The following is a 15,885-nucleotide window of genomic DNA, read 5'->3' as shown; positions in this document are numbered from 1 at the left end:
GTTCCAAAATAAAATATGTTTCTAATTCTCTCATGTCAGGCATCCATTCCCCCATACTACCTCCTCCGATTATTAAAGACATAGATCCTGGTGGATGTCATTTCCCTCTGGGCATTGCCCCACACCCCCACACTGTGCCCTCATCAGCATCCAGGCAATGAAGAATGAGCATCTTTATCAAAAGACATATTGTGTTCATGAAGTCAATTCCTATAGAATATAAGGGTGTACTCACGTTTTGTTATGAAAAAAAGAATGCATATGTGCATAAAAGCAAATCTGGAAGCATATCTACCAAAATGTTTACAATGATTGTTAACATTAATGATAATGAGATTTGAGGGTGATTTTATTTCTTTGTGATTATTTATTTAGCCTAGTCATAATTTTAACCCCATCTCCTTCTCTATATTTTAACCTCTCAGGTCATTTCTCAGCATGATACATCAATCACTTTAAAGCAGAGCTTCTCAGACTCTGCAGTGCACAACTTAGGGAGCTTGTGAAAATGCAGATTCTGGGGCCCACCTCAAAGACTCAGCTTTAGTGAATCTAAGGTGAGGCTCCCTGAATCTGCATTTTTAATCCCCTGCCCTTCCAACTCCTTCTGTGTTAACCTAGGAGGTCTTTGGATCATGTTTGAGAAACACTGGCTGGCAGTTTCACTGGGCATCTTACACAAGTCTCAAACAATGGGACCGTGATTGAAATGTATTTTAGTTACTGATGCCAGAATTCAAGTGGTTTTTTTTTTTTCCCATAAGTATTTATATAATTTTCAGTCATCAATAAGAACCGCTTAATTAGGAAAAAATGTTTGGGATAGAAAACACCCCCCAGCCCAGCAGCACATGAAGATTCAATGTCTATATTCTTTAAAGTGAGAAGGAGATGGGCATCCCAGTTTCAAGTTCTTTCTAATTTAGGTCTTTATTTCTTCTATTTCCTATTTATTTATTTATTTATTTAAGACAGAGTCTTGCTCTGTTGCCCAGGCTGGAGTGCAGTGGTGCAATCTCGGCTCACTGCAACCTCAGCCACCTGTGTTCAAGCAATTCTCCCGCCTCAGCCTCTGGAGTAGCTGGCATTACGGGTATACGCCACCATGCCCGCCCAAGTTTTTTTTTTTTTTTTTTTAGTAGAGACAGGGTTTCACCATGTTGGCCAAGCTGGTCTCAAACTCCTGACCTCAAGTGATTCGCCTGCCTCAGCCTCCCAAAGAGCTGGGATTACAGGCGTGAGCCACCACACCTGACCGTATTTTATTTTATTTTATTTTTTGGTCTCTAGTTTCACTTGCCATCATAATGGAAAGTCTAGCACTAAGATCTGAGATGTTCGATGATTTGTAAAATATTTATGTTTTGTGTGTGTCGATTTCCATACTCAAAAACCCTCTCTACTCCTGCCTCTACTCCCACTGCCCTGGTCCTGCCCTGCATTGCAATAACATCCTTCTTGTCTGCTCCCACCACCTACCACCCTTGTCCCTAAGAGCCACTCTCCATGCTTCAGCCTCTAGTGGGAAGCTTTTTAAAACGCAAATGGAATTGTGTCTTTTCCCTGCTTTAAAGCCTCCCAGCGGTTTCCAGTAATAGAATAAACACCACACTCCTGACCCTGGTCCGTAAGGCCCTACAGCTCCAGACTGCCTTCCCCTCACTCTCCTCTCAGGCCTGGCACAGGCCGGCAGTTGTTTGGCATCTGTTTCCTTCTGAGCCTGCCATGATGGCTCCTTGTTTTGCTTTAGGGTTCAGAGAGGCCTTACTCTGATGTCGCCCCATCTTCTCTCCCAGCCCCTTCCGTGTTTCCATGCAATACTTGATATAATTTGTTATGCTTTATTTATGTTTCTGTTGACTTTTTGGTTTTGGTTTTGGTTTTGACCTGGCTCTTTCACTATAATATAGTTCCTGTCAAGGGCAGGAACCAAGGGTCTGGTTCACTGTTATCAACCCTGTGCCTAACACAATTCCTGGCACATGGTAAGTGCTCCATGCATCCTTGTTCAGTAGCTGAATGAATGCAGTGGGCCCTGCTATAGTGGTATCCTGGACGGTTGGAGACACCCAGATGCAAATTACCCCCAGACACCCTGATGGACTCAACAAAGCTCTGAGGGCAGAAGTCACACCTGCATGCCTTCTAGGTCCTCTGAGAGAAGGACAGACAACCCCCATGGTGGCCAGGGAGAATGTGGGGGAGTGACAGCAGTCCAAACTAAAGGCATTCTCCTTTCATCCCGTCTGCTTTCTGATTCTGTGGCACAGACCAGAGATCCAACAGAGCAGTGGCAAGCCGACTTAGTACTGTTCCAGAAGGCCATTGCAGGCCTGGAAGCTTCCACACAGCCCCATGTGGGAGGGATTACCCAACCCTGGTTTCTGATAAAATAACTATCTTGGCTGTGGATCATCATTTGAATAAAAAACCAAATGACTTAGGATCTGTCCAAAATGAAGGATGTTTTAATACTTTGTGTGTAAAAACACTGATATTTTGCTTCTTTTTTATTAAACAGATTTTATTATTTTTCAGAATCTTGTCAGCATAATCATTTTATGGGTGGATGAAATATTCAGCCCTGCTGCTGCAGGAGTTCTTTCACAGCAATTACCTTGTGGCACTTTTGCTGTAATTAGGTTTTCGCCTAGGATTTTTCCCTGGGTCTGGGTAATAAATGAAATATGACCAGAATTTAAATTTGTCAATTACAAGCAAGTGTAGTGCCTAAACACACAACAGAGCCATGAATTCCAAACCACAGGCAGTTGCTGGGGGGCAGATGCTCGGAAAATTAAAATGGAAATAAAACTACTGACTGGAAAACGAAAAGTGGCCCCCAAAGAAAGCAAATCTCCCCTAACGCTCTTGCCTGATTCTACCCAACTGTGCCAGCTCTTGACTACAAATTCTTAAGCGTGAAACTGACAACTCAAGAAGCAAGCAGGGATTTGCATTAAAACAGTCTACACAGGGCCCTGATCTCCTGCCTTACGAACTCCTGTTTCTTGAGGCCAGATCAAATGGTTTTTGGACATAGTGGGCCAGGGTTCCGTGGTGGTGATGTTCTCTCCAAGCTGCTCAAGGACTGACAGAGATTTGGGCACAGGATCGGCTTTCAGTGGCTGCTGTTTCCGCTGATCTGACTTCAGTAATTGCTCCTATGGGGCCCTCTGCTGACCATCTTTTGCAGAAAGGAAAATCCTAGGGATCTGCACTGTTGGAGACTTTCACAAATCATCTGTTTCATTAAAACAACCACCAAACAAAAACATTTTTTTTAACTTTCATGTATAAGAAGCCCTAGACAAGGGAAAAAGAAGTCACAATTTTATAAACTTCCCAAGTGCCACGCATTTAATATTTATACAACAAACCTTTCTTGAGCATCTCTTGTGTATCAGACACCATGCTAAGTTTGAGGCGTGTAGTGGTGAGCTATGAAGTTCATGGTCTGGTGAAGGAGACAGCCTGGAATCCGCACATCACACAAATGCATATTAAGTGATGATTCAATAAGACGCTATCAAGGAAGGAAGGATGTCCCAGTGGGGACAGTGACACGGCTGGGGCAGCTTTCGGGGAGGGCTTCCCTGGAAAGGGAACATTTGGGCTGAGATGAGAAGGAAAGACATGATAGGCAGAGGGAACAGTGTGTTTCAGGCCCTCGTGTCAGGAGGCATCCTGGCACATGGGAGAGCTTGAAAGAATGTCATCAAGGCAGGGATGCAGGGAGCGATGGGAAGCCCAGGGCAAGATGAGGCTGCAGAGGGAGTGAGGGGGAGCCCAGGGCAAGATGAGGCTGGAGAGGGAGTGAGGGGGAGCCCAGGGCGAGATGAGGCTGCAGAGGGAGTGAGGGGGAGCCCAGGGCAAGATGAGGCTGGAGAGGGAGTGAGGGGGAGCCCAGGGCGAGATGAGGCTGGAGAGGGAGTGAGGGGGAGCCCAGGGCGAGATGAGGCTGGAGAGGGAGTGAGGGGGAGCCCAGGGCGAGATGAGGCTGGAGAGGGAGCAGGCACCCACCACCCTAGGGCACAACCCCGGGGGCTGTGTAGAGGATTATGTTCTCTCTCCTGATGCCTGTAGGAAGCCACTGAAGGGTGTTAAGCAGGTGACAAATGGGAATGGTAGTGGGTGATATGCTCATAATTCAGGTTTAAAAAGGTGACCCTGGCTTCACGATAGAGAACAGATTGGACGGGAGGAAAGAATAGATATGAGAAGTCCAGTTGGGAGTGTACTGCAGTCGTCCATGGGGAAGATGATGGGGCCTTGTTTAACATGTTGGCAGACGAGATAGAAATGACATTAGAGAAATGTTTAAAAGTAGAATCAGCATGGACTCTGTGACGGGTGACACATCGTGATGGAAGAATAGGATGCTAAGCATGGCCTATATGATCTCATTTAATTGTGAGAGCCTTGGAAACAATTTGTATTCCCATTGTACGCCTAAGAAAATTGAGACTCAGAAAGGCTCAGGGTTGGACTTCAGATTATTCAGCTGGGAAATGACTGGACCTTATGCCTTATAAACCAAAAAATATCTGAGACAGATCTCAATCAGTTCTCAATACTTCAGAGGTTTATTTTGCCAAGGCTGAGGACACAACAGGGAAAAAGAGACACAAGCCACAATCAGATCTGCGGCCCTATTTCTTCCAAAGAGAATTCTGAGGGCTTTGATATTTAAAGGGGAAGGTGGATAGGATGAGAGAGGGGAGAGAAAAAATAGAGGGAGGTATGGTCACATTCCACATGTTGTAGTGAAAAGGAGGAGGTAGAGGGAATAGTCAATTACATGTTTGTCTCATGCTCAGCAAATCTGCACTTTACATAAGATAAAGTAAACATGAAGTAGAGGAAGCAGTCAAATGCACATTTGTTTTGGGGTGGGGAGTGGGGACAATTTCTAGTCTCCTCCTGTCCCATACCCAGGAAGATAAGCTGTTAATTTACATTGTCAGGGAAAGGAAGGCCTCCTGTGGAGACATGCAACCTTCTATCTGTAGCTATCAGTTTAGGAACACAAGCAAAGGCAGGTCTTTTTGTGTTTGTCTTTTTGTTTTTGTTTTTTGTTTTGTTCATGACACAGATTCCAGGATGAACCCTTTCCCTTTGGCACTGTGTATTTGGGGTCCCGAGATCTTATTTTCCTTTCACAGCCTTCTACTCCTCCACATTGTTTCTAGGGTTGCATAGGACATTTGCTTAGAAACTCTTCTCCCTGCATCTTTTCATCTATCCCCTCCATTCTTGAGACTACCCTGAAAGGTCTGCCATGTTTGTTTTCCAATCTGTCTCTCCCACTAGACTGAGCTTGTTGAGGCCTGCAGTTGGGTCTAGTTTGCCTCTGTCCTGCAAGTGCTTAGTTCAGTGCCTGATTCACAGTGAGATTATTTACTGAGTGACTGAGAAACTTTCACCAGTCTCCTAAAGAAGATAGACATTTAGAGGGCAAGATGTGTTTAAATTTTTCTCACAGGCCTAATTCTCTCTTGTACCCAGACCACAGTTTGGGGATTTTTGGCTGGAATGCCCAAAAAGGACTTTTAAGAAGGAACTGGAAGTTTCTAGAAGCCTAGTGTGGCAAAACAAAACAAAGCAAAACAAAGAAAACTGGCTTTAGAATCATGAGGCTCTGGATCTAAATCCTAGCTCCTCAATTAATGAGCTGTGCATCCTAGAGTTACTTAACCTCTGTAACTCTTCAGTGTCCTCATGCATAAAATGAGGATAATTTGAGTAGCTGTATTTAGTTAATAGGGCTGTTGGGAGGATTGCATGTGATCTGTGCAAAGGGCTTGGCACATTAATATATGAATTCCCTGTTTTTGTAGAAAAGAAGGATAAGAATTTTTGTGGCTAGCCAAGAAAGTGAATGGGGCTGGGACTTTGTCTCCACTTGACCTTAAACTTCCCCTCACTTACTGACTCCTCTTCTTGTGGTTTATTCTAGAATGAGGAAAGAGAAAGTTGGCTCTCTGGGGGTCCTCACAAGCTGACAGATGTCTCTTAAGGCAGCTTTCAACAGAGAGCTCTTTATTATTATTATTATTATTATTTGTGATTTACAGTGTGTCTATAAGCCTCTAGGCACAATCAGGGAGCAGGAATGGAACTAATAAATTGGATCTGTTTCCAGCTTAATTCATGGCTCTGACAAATATAGAAATTGAGACATGTGGGAGAGCCTAAATACACAAAGTGTCCCTAAGCCTAGGTTCTCAGGTACACAAGGCTGCAGGCAGAACACTCCCCTGCCAGAACTGCAGCTGGTGCAAGACAGATCACATAGATGGAGCAGAGGAGACCGTGCACATCCCAGAAAGCCACAAATCTTTCCATTCCGAAACTGTTTGACTTAAGGATCCAGGCCTCCGGGATAATATATTCATGGGTTCAAATCCCAGCTGCACTGCCTGTTTCTATAAGCTTGAGCAAGTGGCTGAAGATCACACAGCTGGCTATTGCAGTACTGGATTCAGATGCAAGTCTGATCCCAAGCCTGTGGTTTTTAACCATTATATGTATTATGTTGTTTATGAACATAGTTTGTCATATTATGATTGCACAACTGCAAATTAATTCCTTCAAATGAATGCATTGTATGCAAAAGGAACTCAAGAAATACATGCTGAAAGTTTTGCTTAGATTATTTCCCCCCTGAAATTCCTTTGCTCCCTCAATTCCCAACCACAAAACAATTACATTAATCACTAGAAAAAGCATTTTAGAGAAATGCATCTTAAGATCTTCATGAATTACCAAATTCACAATGTAAAGATAAAGATCCTGGCTGTCTCTCAACTCTTATTTTCTTCCAAAGCCGTGAGCTCCCTGGACAAACCCTCACGTCTTGCATTAACTGCTGCCTGTTCTTTTTCCATTATCCTAGACCCACTTGTCACAAACTAACAGGATGTTGATTTCCCAAGTTGCTCCATAGGTGCTGCAGAGTCAAGTGGTGGTGAAATGGGAGAGTAAGCAGTGGTGGGACTCCCTCCCTTCCCCCATCCCAAGGGCAGCAGGATTCAAATTCTCACATCAGCCAGGTGCCAACTGGCCATGCCACTCATTCACCTTTGGGGTGCTTTCCCATAGTCAAAGCCAGCACAAAGCCAGCAAATGCCAGGAGCCCACTACAGTATTGCAAATTCCCCATGGGCCATTCGTCCACCAAGGCCAGGCCCCATCCTTATTGGGTCACAAGCACCCTCTTCACATTTCCAGGCTTATATTTTATCATAGTTAACTTATTATTATTATTATTGCTATTATTACATATTTTGCGATGGGATCTCACTCTGTCACCCAGGCTGGGGTACAGTGGTGTCATCACAGCCCACTGAAGTCTCAACCTCCTGGGTTCAAGTGCCTCAGCCTTCCAAGTAACTGGGACCACAGGTGTGCACCACCATGCCCAGCTAGTTTTTTTAGTTTTAAAATTTGTATAGAGAGGAGGCCTTCCCATGTTGCCCAGGCTGGTCAATTTGTTTCTTTTAATGGAAATTTCTCCTAGTTACAAAACCAAAACCATCATGGAAGACTCAGAAAAGCACTCAAGAGAAAAACAGAAACATTACCGGTAATCTCTCCACTCAAGGAATGTAACTGCTAACACTTTAGTTCAAAACCTTCAGTCATTTTTCCCCTTTTGTTGTATAGCTTTTGAAAGAGGATTTTTCCTCCAAATGTTCTTAGGTTTAAGAAAAGGGGAGAAAAAAGTACTTATGTTATCCTTCCGAGAAAGAACTCGAGTAATCCCTATTATGTAAACTCTTTCAAAGAAACACTGTGTTCAATACAGTTGCTAAGTCATTTGTTGCTATAGCAATGCTTGGCCCTAGAGCACCATAAACAATCGTCCTGTCTCTAGTCTCGAAATACAAGGCACCATTATCTCCCTCAGAGCTCTTCAGGGGAGCTCATTTTGCCAAAGCTATTTATTTAAATTAGCAACTCCCTTCTTAATCACTTGAATTGCTTGTGCTTCACACCAAGTCACACTAGGGGGCTAAAAAAGCAGTTAAGGCAATATATTGGGAGGCGGAGAGTTGGGGTCAGTCTGCATTTGATTGCACAGATCTTTCCTTCCGATGCTCTTCCTCAGCCGCTGTCAGAGTCTGCCATCTTGGATGCCGGCCACCCAGGGCAAAGCAAGGTTAGGCTTGGGGCTTCTGGGTGCAATGCCATTATAGTGAAAATTCTGGCAACATCATATTTAACCAACCCCGGGTAACTTTGATGCATTATAAGTACTAAAAAAATCAGAGAACATTCTGGAAAACTCCTTGTAATGTTATATTACAGCTGCAGAATATCGTAACTGAAGGAAGATGTTCTAAGTGCTCAATATGTATTATTTAATTTGATTCTGGCAACAACCTTATGGGTTCAGGCAGCATTTTCCCTTGGTTTTATAGATGAAGCAGTGGGGGCTTAGAGATATGAAGTGACTTGCCCAAGGTCCCTGACTAGAAAGTGGTAGAGGCGGTTGGTTTCAAGCCCATGACGTGTACTTCACTCAGAGCCTGTTCTCTTGACCTTTATGCTACATTGCCTTGCAGCAAATGGATACACATGTGTGGAGATCTGACTCCTTGCACAAAATACAAGGGATTTAACATGCATTGTCTAAATGCTGTGATTGGTCTGGATAGACATTATCACTTACATTGGTAGGTAGGGGAGCTAAGACCCAGAGATGTGGTGTTCCCAGGGTTGGCCAGCCAGCTGTGGTATAGAGGATTTGAACTCACCTCCCCCTGCTTCAAAGTGCTTCTTCCTCTACACAGCATGATTTAGTACCTAGAAATCACTAAGCCTCATGCTCTCTTTTTACAAATGAGGAAACTGAGGCCTGAAAATATTAAATGGCTTGCCCAAGGTCATTTCTCCAGGTCTAGAGCATAACTCCCTGCAGCCTGACAAGGAAGATGGAAGAGAATTCATTTGTGCTTAGCTGTTCTGGTATGCAAATGGCCCCTTTTCATTCAGCCAAGTCCCAGGGGTGTCTGCGAAAACCGCACTTGAAGAGCGCCCGTTTAGTGTGAAATGACAGGGAAATCTTCAACCACTTCTAGTTTGAACTGGGCCATCTCGTCTCCCTAACCTGGCTTTGTCAAGCTGTGTATGCAGAGAAATCCACGCTGGAAGTGCAGCATCTGGTGGGCAACCTGGGGGAAGAATGACATCTCTAACGTTTGGTAGCATGTGTTACTCCTACTCCCTCCCTGCTGATGGCTGTGGCTCCTGTGGAACAGCCCTCCAATTTCCTCTTGTTACGTCTTCTGGGAACTGCTTTGTCCCTGTGCCCCTTTCAGGCCTAGAGACAGCAATGGTGCCCTACTGTTTTTAGCCTTGGGGTCGGGGATGGAGGCGTCCCCATAACTTTCTCCTTTATCCAGTCTTGCCCACACCCTGGTAAATTGTCTCTTTAATAAATTACCCAATTTGAGCGTTCCCTCTCTTTTCTGCTGGGACCCTGACTGAGTCACTCCTCCAGTATTCCCTGATTTGTCACCCCATTTATTTTCTTCCTAACTTACCACAATCAGGAAGTGTTTCATTTATTATGTATTTGCTTTCTATTGCCTTTCTGTCCTCCAGAATATGAGCTTCAAGAGGATCTAGAAGCTCACTGGTTGATTATCAAAGATTTTCCTCTAAAGTCCGGATGGCCACATTCACATCCCAGCTGTGACAATTTACTGCAAAGCTGTGAAATGACTCATTTTGCAACTGAATGTAAGGTTGGTGGCTGCCTCAATTGAACAGTCCCTTCCAAAGCTCTTTTCAGGGTGAGAGCAAAGGTTATATTTCAGCTCTACATCCTTGGACCCTGGATGCTATTTCTTTTTCTGGATTTTTCCTGGATAATTTCCACTGCAACAATGATGACGGTCAGGACCACGGTGATCATCTTGCAGAGCTCACATTCATTTCAGCCAAGAATTTGCATCCACCTAGTGTGGGGGTTGGATGGTGCTGTGGCTTCCAGGAAGGGGAACCCATCTCAGGCATCCGGATGCTCTCTACCTGGCTGGGCACTTTTTGAGGAACTGAGTGAAACTTCCATTTGCCTGACAAAAGAAACAAAAACCCACCCGTGAGTTCATCCAAATAATGTGTCAAAGGCTATTCAGGAGGAGCTCTGGGCTGCATTTGTTTGGTGTCCCCTCCTCTCCCATCTCCTCCCACTTTCTTCTCTTCCCTTCCTTTCTCTCTCTCTTTCTTCTCTCTCTCTCTTTTTTTTTTTTTTTTCCTTTTTTGGAATAGGTATGCTGAGGTTGGCAATCAGATGGGCAAAACAGAGCAGTTTTTGCAGGTGGAACAGCCCCTGGCTGCTTTCATAACACTCACAAGAGAGCAATGATCCTGGCAGGTGCTTCTGACATTTAGGGCCTGCTTGGTACTGTTCTTGCTGCTCAATCTTCGTCGTAGCTGAAAAGGCCTCCAAGACACAGCCTGCTTGCCAGCCTCTCTCTCACACCTCTTCAGCCTACCCAGCCAGCCATCTGCCAGTCCCCAAACACACCAGCTTCACGCGGCTCTGCCTTCAGTGCCCTCCTTGCCTGCTCTTTTCCCCTTGTCTCCTAGCTGAATGCCACTTATTCTTCCAGACACAGATACAGTGTCTGTGTATCTGTGGCTCACTGAGGTTCTCAAATACTTGCCCCTCAAAGTGTGGTCCTTGGCAGGTGCCAGTTTGCAAACTCTGTCCACAATGAAAGAAGTACAGTAATAGCAATTTGATGGAGAGATTTTATGGCTGTGGAATCCAGTAATCATAAATTTGTGCTATTATTTCATATGTTCTGTTTATTTTATTTTTATACTAATTCACATTTTATTTATTTTACAAAACTGTTGGTACGTGTGGGGACAGAGAAACAAAATAAACAATTTTGTATATTATTGTTATACAAAAATCAGTATATCAAAGGGATACTGCAACCCTCTGTTTATTGCAGTACTTATTCATAATAGCAAAGACATGAAATCAACATAAATGTCCATCAACAGACGATTGGATACAGAAAATGCAGTATATTTTTCCAATGGACTACCATTTTGCCATAAAAAGAATGAAATCATGTCATTTGCAGCAACATGGATGGAACTGGAGGTTATTATGTTAAGTGAAATAAGCCAGGTCCAAAAAGACAAATATCGTATGTTCTCACTCGTATGTAAGAGCTTACAAAGTTGATCTCAGGGAGGTACAGAATAGAAAAACAGTTACCAGAGAACTATCCTGGGAAGGATTTGTGTATAAGCGGGGAGATGAAGAGAGGTTGGTTACTGGGTAGAAACGTACAGTTAGATAGAAGGAATAAGTTATAACATTTGACGGTAGAGTAGGGTGACTATAGTTAACAGCAATGTATTGCGCACTTGAAAGTAGCTGGAGGAGAGGACTTGGATTGTTCCCAACACATAGAAATGATAAATGCTTGTGGTGACAGATATCCTAAATACTCTGGCTTGATCATTGCACATCCTGTGCATGTAACAAAATATCACATGTCCCGTGTCAATATGTACAAATATTATGCATCCATTTTTAAAAGCAGAGTTTGTGCTTCCCCACAGTTAGTTTAGGAAATGCTGCCCCAAGGCTAAAGTTCCATATTCTTCGCTTTGCTTGATTGCCCATGACCACTGCCTGGCTTCACTTTCTTCCCCATGTCTCCTTTGCCCAACATCCCTGCTCCCGACGGCTCCCTGACTTGAAACTTCATGCCTGCTACCTCTTCTGCTGGGCAGCTCTTCCATCCTTTCTCTGTTTAGAGAGAAAGTGCTCCTCGGTTCTCCCCAGCCTTTTAGGGCAGCTCAAATGCAACTTACTCGACCAGGTCCTCCAAACACACCCTCATCTGACTTAAAGCACACCTTGCACTCCTGTAGCACCCTGCTATACCTTTCTTCTCAGCACTTGCACCCAATCTGAGAGGTTGCTGGGAGTTCCACTGTCAAATGCTGGAACCCCTTATCCTCCTGATTATAGGCTGCATGAAGACAGGTGTCATTATACTAGCTTGGTCGTTACCATCTCCCTGGTTTCCATATCTAACTCATAGTAGGTGCTCAACAAGCATGTTTTAGACTCCTTTGATGACTGAGGAAATGAGTAACTGACAAAACCCCCAAATCAGCAACTGTTGTAGTGAATTACCTGACTACCTCTATATCGAATTGCTTATTTCATCTTCTTGACCCCCTCTGGGGCCTCAATAAGCCTTTTGCTTTTTTGTAATAATTTCTTCCAATACATCCTCTCAAAAAGTGTGGCTTTGCTATCAAGGAGAGCTGAGTTTAAATTCCAGTTGCTCTGCCAACCAGCTGTGTAATCTTAAGCAAGTCATTTGAACCCTCTGAGTCTTAGTTTTTCTCACCTGTAAAATGGATGTATAAAAACGTACCTCCCAGGATTGTTGGAGAATGAGATGAAATTGCCCAATTATAAACACCAGGCGTAGTGCCACAGACTAGATGTCTAGTCAACATTAGTTTTTTTCTCCTCTTGTTCTCCCTCCTTTCTCTGTTATGACTTTACAAAGACAAAGGCCTCATTCATCCTGTGCCTCTAGAGCCTGAAATGCAGCAGGTGCCCAATACAGGTGTGTTGTGTGAATAAATATTACATTATTCAATAAAAGTAATTATGCCAAGGGATCAATGTTTCCAGTTTCTTAACTTTCCATTTTATGGAAAATGGATATGGTAATTTTTATTGTTGAGAGATTTGAATAAAATAATGCATATAAGTGCTTGGCACAATAGCTGGTTTGCTAATTGCTAATTGTTGTTATTATTAGTAATAATGATAAGAATGTGTCAGATAGTATCCCCAAATTCTCAATACCAATTTCATTTCAAATAAATTGAACAAACAAAAGAAATGAACAGTGGCCCGGGTGGACTTCTTTCCAGAGGTGTAGTGAAGGGGTGTCAATCCGATCTTGACACAGCTCAGATAGTATATAAAGCAAATCTGTATGTAGTCAGGAGTGACAGCAGGGGACGCTGTTTCCTTAATAAAGAGGCAGCCAACTTGAAGCAGCTCCCAGCAGCTCTGATGCAGCATTTGAGAGCTCAGTTCACTTGGAAGTTTGAAGGGCAGTAAGTTTCTTGTGGCAGGAACTGTATAAGTACTGAACAGAAATCTATTGACTAACACTCCAACGTTTGGAACCCTGAATATTCTTTTTGTCTTTGGCTGGTTTTTGGACTGTGGGCTAGTCACTTGTCCTCTCTTGCATTACCAGCATAAAGGGAAGTCGTCCATATTTATGGATGAAAGGAGAGAAGCAAAGAAACACAACCCTAATACCTCAAAGAACCCTTCAAATGCATTTGAATTCTGCTTCTCTCACCAGGCTACACTGAGGGGGAGGGAGGAAGGAGAGGAAGAGGAATGCTGAGGCTGCTTCGGGCTGCCTTTTTCTAATTCCTCTGCCCACAGGTGCTTAAAAAAAATGCACAAAGACCCCCTATAAGCTAGCAGCAGCTTTCTAGGGCATGTTTGCTCTTCATCAGGGTAACTTTCTTTCTCAGGTGGGAATGTTTTCCTGGTTGCTACAAGACTTAGCTTTGGCTCTGTCCCTATGATTATTAATAACTTAGAGAGAGACATAGAAGCTCATTTATCAGGTTTAATGATGCACAATATCTGGTCATCCCTCTCTGATCTCCATATCCTTGATACCTCGTCCAGAAGCCTTCCCTGGTCCTCCGTCTGGTTTAGATGCCCCTCTATGCCCTCAGTACTGATATTTTTCTCTACACTCAGTCCCTTGTGCAATTGTCAACTATTTACAGCCTGTCTCTTACACTGGACCATCCCACAGATCCTCAAGGACAGAGACCAAGTCATTCATTTCTGTGCCCTAAGCCTCAGAACAAGTACTCAGGGAATGGGCATTGATGAATGAATAAGTGAACGAAAACGAGGATTGGGAAAATAACCTCTACACTGAATAATCAATAAGGACCTTAAAAAAAGATGATACTCAATTTTAGTCGTTGTTGAAAGAAACAAGATCAAGATTAAATATGAAATCCTGCTCCCAGTCTTAAGAAATCAGCTTGACAGACTGGCCTAAGGTGGAGAGAGGAGCTGCTAGTAAACTAGAAGTGAAACCCTAGGCAGAATTAACTGGAGTATAGTGTTCAGTGCATGGATGATGGCAGCCCTTCCCATAGTCCACTCTGGTTTGATCACATCTGGAGTACGAGTACAGGAAGATGCAAAAGAGAGATGCCTTACTGGGCGGGGATTAGGGCAGGGCAAGAGAGGTACCCAGTGTGCAAAATATAAGGAGGAGCTCACTCTTGGGCTCCTGCAAGTGCAAGTTGGGCACCTGAGACCTACTGTCCTTTTCACATGCTACAACCTGGATGTCTCTCTTGCCTCCCCCTAGCTCTAGCCCTGGGTACATTGGAGTTAGCTCTGAGAAGTGAGGTATGTTAAATGTTTAAGAGCTGTTTACTCTGAAGAAAGAAAATTCTAAGGGGATCAGATAACAACGCCTAGTCAATTAACTTATTAAATGTGTATTTATTGGATACCCACTATGTACAAGGCACCATGCTAGATAATGGGGAGGAGTCTTCAATATAAAAAGGAGAAACACAATGTCATTGCCTTCAATGGGTGGAATGCCTTTTACCTCCTATTCATAAACAAACCTTGTAGTTGTCACTTTCTTGTCACTGTTTGGCATGGTGGCCTGGAGCTCTGGAGTCTGACTGCCTTGAATCATAGCCTCCTGGCTGGGAGTATATTAACAATATGACCTTGGGCCAGTTCCCTTCTTTGTAAAATGGGGACAGAGTGTCTTCATAAGGAGGAAATGATGCAATACCTGAAAAGCAGTAGAAAAGCATTTTATGCATGCAGGTGCTCAGTAGGGACTAGTTAGTTTAGTGTTATTATTCTTATTGTTGCTGTTTTTGTTGTTACTTTGGCATCTTAAGTTGTATTTGTCCCATACTGCTACACTCTGTATATTAAACAGATGGAAATAGACCTGTCTTTATGGCCACAGAGGAATGTGCTCTCTCAAATATTTTATTGAGACACTCAGATTTCTGTGTCTACAATTCATTTTCTCACTATTAATAGAGTTGCAGGTAAACATTCCTTTATTATAAAAAAAAAAACCCTCCAGCTAAACAATGGTGATTAATAGCCCCATTACTGGGCCTGCTGTGGGGCATAGGATAGAGGCAAGGAGAATTGGATGAATTAAAGGAGACCTAGCCCATCTAAAGATGTCCACCACTCTTCAGCTTGGGTCAATTTTTGCATGGCAGATGCAGACCCTATGTTGCTCTATTTTCCAATTTTTCAAGAAATTTAGACATTCAGATTTTAAAGTAAAGTCTCCTGCATTTTTTTTCTTTTGGTGTTGGGTCAATTAAAACACATGATAAACACACACACACACACACACACACACACACACACTAACAGGCCAAAGACTACATTAGCCTATGAATCATCAATTTTCTTGTAACTCTGGCTTACTTGAAAATCCATCCTTAGCTTGAGAATCAGACTACCCCTGATTTTCATTGCCTAATTGCTGGGACTCCTCTTACACTCAGCTTCTCATTCCTCTCAAGTATTCTAACCTTTTCACCTCTCCAGAACCTGTAACTAGACCACCTTTCCTCTCCTAACTTGACAAAAACCTATGCTCATCCTTCAAGGCCCATTCAAATGTTGCCTGCTTTCCTATTCCAGAAGAATTACTCAAACGTGCTTACCTACCATATTCCCTTTATCCAGTGGTGATGTTGGCTGGCTCTTGAGAATAATAAACATCAGCTGCTAATACTGTTCTGTAGCTTGTCTCCTCTTACTTTTATTTG

This window comes from Trachypithecus francoisi, unplaced genomic scaffold (assembly GCF_009764315.1).
Source record: "Trachypithecus francoisi isolate TF-2019V2 unplaced genomic scaffold, Tfra_2.0 Lachesis_group2, whole genome shotgun sequence".
In the NCBI taxonomy this organism is placed as follows: domain Eukaryota; kingdom Metazoa; phylum Chordata; class Mammalia; order Primates; family Cercopithecidae; genus Trachypithecus; species Trachypithecus francoisi.
The sequence above is the reverse complement of the archived record's forward strand: the minus strand, read 5'-3'. Positions refer to the sequence as shown.